Genomic DNA, 4018 nt, shown 5'->3' on the forward strand with positions numbered 1-4018 from the left:
CTCCTAGAGTTTAGTTAAGCTACACTGAAACTCAACCATCAATATCCAAGAATAATCCACCAGAATTTCGTAAGAGCTGGAAGCCATGCATATAGAAGATTAGTATAGAGCTTTCGAGGTAAGTACTGTGGTGGAAGGAAAGTGAGTCGTGTGTATGCAGGTAGAAGGAGGGTTTGTTGCAAAGGGCTGTAAGTACTGAAACTTATTGTACAAGTAAATTATTCTAGTTGATTGGTTTTATCTTAGATGCATGCTTGAAGTTATGCAAATATATAGAAATGAGAAAATCTTTTTGAATGAAATCTCATACCTTGGATGGTGGTTAACATGATTAATGCTGGTCTACATTACTTTGAATTGGTAAAGTTAAGCAATTCTTTAAACAGTCAACCGCAAAATTAGGAAAATATACTTATATATATATATATATATATATATATATATAAATCAAGTTCAACATTCAAGATTCATTGTGCTGAAATCTCTTGAAATTTATTATATTTAATTTGGTCTGTGTTTTTCCTTAAAGGCCATTTAAGGGAGCTAGCTAGGGTGCTATGTGGGGTGTAACTTAAATCAAGTCATGTCGGAATTAATTATTATTTATACTTTTTTATTTCATGTCGGAATCAACTTATGTCATCATCCTGAGTGGTCTCACACCTTACCCAAACATGTCATGAAAAAGTTTGATAAATACAAAAGAAAAGAAGAAAATCGTAATTAATTAATGTTATTAGATGGAAATTAAAAATAATGTTACATGTAATCGTAGAATGTGTAAATATTATATAATTATTTTAAAAAAAATATGAGATCTATTATTGAATAATTAATTTTTTTTCTTGTAAATCTCGTATTTATTCACTTTTTTCAAATAGATTGTGCAGCGCTTGCTTATTCCATGACTGCAAATATCATTTCTCATGTAAAAAAGAGTAGAGATCAATAGGCACAACCAAAATTTGGAGATCGTGTTGATATTGATACACTTCTTAAAGATTTTATTTTGGCACTGTTTGGAACTTAGACTCAGTTGAATCAAATTTTAAGTTGAGTCTAACATCTAAACATCTAACTCTCAAATTACTAAACTCATCTCAACTCAAAACATCTTAACATGTAAGACCCACAACTTTTTTAACTCAACACCTTTTTACATACAATACCCACAACCTTTTTCAACTTCTCATAAATACATTTAAACTCATCTTAACATCCAAACACATCTAAATTCATCTTATGTGGTTCCTACAAAACCTACTCCACCATCTCAACTCACTATTATTCATAAAAAACTTAATTCAACTCAATATACAAACAGAACCTAAGGCATATGTTCTATTATGTCGACATAGTTACAAACACGTGCATACTCGCATAAGTACACACTACCCATATAGAGTATATTTGTTTAATAAATTTAGATATTCATATGCCTCCATAAAACAACTTGATTGGTTTGAATTTAGAGATGAGATGAGATCGCTTTAATTAAAAGATGAAATTGAAAAAAATATTGTTAGAATATTATTTTTTAATATTATTATTATTTTAGGATTCAAAAAAGTTGAATTGAGATTTGAAAAAATTAAATTGAGATTTGAAAAAGTTGAATTATTTATTATATTTTATGTAAAAATTTGAAAAAATTGTAATAATGAGATGAAATGGAATGAAATATTTTTTGAATTCAAACGAGACCCAATACTGGTTTTCTATAACCGATCAAAACACTTGATATAATGGTTTAAATGCTTCAATTAATTGAGGCCGGTATTTTTCCTAGGGAATGGAAAAGTGATTGTGGCTAGTGTTCTGTCAAAGACATTCGTAACAACAAATTAGACTTTTTGGGACAAATTATTTATTCCAAAAATTTATTTTTAGAGATGAAATTAATGCTTCATCTTAGAAAGTTCGAGTATTTTGATAAACATGACTATTTTTTTGTTCTAATAGTTTTATCTATGATGAAAATATATCGCCCCCAAATAGGTTATATATTTGAACATATCGCTACCGATTGGAATGAACACAATTTTCCATTCGAACATCTAATAGTAGTTTCAATAAATATGTTGGAGGGAGAATTGTATAATTTTTGGGCAGAAATTTTTTTTAAAAAAAATACTCCATTCAAATGGAAAATTGTCAATGGGAGATGGTCTTTGGACCGGCTTATTTTTTTCGTAGCAGGGAGGGGCTCCTATGGGATGGTCTTTGGACCGGCTGATAGCTTGGTAGTGCTGTGGTGACGGGCTTGCCTTTGGGACAGTAGCTATGGCTCAAACCGTACATTCTGCAGCAAAGAGGAGCTCCTATAGTCACGCTCAGAGAGGGTAGCTATGTTGGTTGCCCCCACCTCCCTTTTTTTGGGAAAAAAAAAAAGCATCATCTGCTTAAAGTAATAATTTTCAATACTTATTTTATATTTGAGTTTCTTGACAATGTAATAAAATATGCTACGAAGAAAATTATATTATGAATATTATGTAATTTAATCATTTATTATTTCTAAAAATATGAAAATGTTACTCATACGAGATAATTATTAAAGAGAATAATTAATCTATTTTTTGAAAAAAAAAACATGTATTTCACTAATTTGACTTGACTGATATGATAAAGTTTCAATGAAAAAAATGTATCTACTTCGCCTTGCAATCTTTAAAATGATAAGGACACCGATTGAACAAATTAAACCTATGAGATTTTATACCATATTTATTTTAAAGGATATATATGATGAAATATAATTTATTAAAATTACTATTAATTGGTTAACAATGATTAAAAAGTTGTTTTGAAAAATTGTGAATAACAACGTACTTACGGCAAGCAAGAAGCTAATAACTTAATTGTTCATTCCAAAAACGGAAAAGAGATGTAGAAACACTTTTGAATGTTGCCCATTATATAATTCCATGGACTAAAATTAGAAACATAGCAAAATATACAAAAGTATCAAAAGTAACATGTTATCCATTTTACATTCCTAGACCCCTAAGAATCTCCATATATAGAAGCCATACGGCCCTACATGTCGCTCAGCTGACCAATGATAGATATCATGATTCTCTCTAAATCAGCAATCAAACTCGTTCATTGCTCAACCAAGTGTCGCATGGTTATCTATGGTCACAATATCAGCGATGTTATTTGTATGTCCAGTTGTTGTTGTTGGTGTAGTAAGTCTCACTGAGGATGGAGTACCCATGCCCTCACCAGCCTCTAACCGTTACTGCCTATGCAGGTGGCCCTTGATTTTTCCAATGGTCACGAGGTTAAGTGTCTGGATCCGTGATTGTTGACACTCAGCCAAAGTCGCCTCTATTGTCGTAGGTTGAAGTAGTCTAGAGATCATCAACGTATATGCTAGACTACTTCCAGTAGATATCATGAATATGCTCAAATTTGGGTAATATAATACATGGGCAAATCAATCAGATAGCCTTTTTCCAATCGTAAAATAAATCTTGCTTGATTCATCAACATTTGAAAGAATCTTTTGCAATCAACCTATTTGATGGCCTTGCTGCCATGACAAGGAGTTGTATCCTTGGCAATCAACCGGTGTACTTCTTTGTCAGAAATTTTGCCCTCCATTATTATCTGCTCCATGAGCTCCTCGTATCCATCCTCTTGCTAAACCAAACACCAATGAATCTTCATGATTCGTTGATTTCTTTCGAACACAAAATGCATCCAGTTCCAGAGTTTTTGCATGAGCAGGGAGATTACCCACTATAATGCACAATTCGAATAGAATATCTAGACGAATATGTCTTAATATTGGCTCTAGCGTAAAAGCAATTATATTCAAACAACTATGACACTGAAATAAAGCGCACACATCTTAGAGTGGTAGATGAAAATCGTTTGTGTTCAAACGGGTAAGTGAGTGTTTAAGCATTAGTATCATTCATTGCGGTGAAGAGAGCGGAAAATGTCGTTGTCATATATATTGGTTAAGATTTTAAAAAAAAAAAAAAAAAAAAAAAAAAAAGGGAACCCA

This window comes from Juglans microcarpa x Juglans regia, chromosome 6D, assembly GCF_004785595.1.
Source record: "Juglans microcarpa x Juglans regia isolate MS1-56 chromosome 6D, Jm3101_v1.0, whole genome shotgun sequence".
Classification (NCBI taxonomy): Eukaryota; Viridiplantae; Streptophyta; class Magnoliopsida; order Fagales; family Juglandaceae; genus Juglans; species Juglans microcarpa x Juglans regia.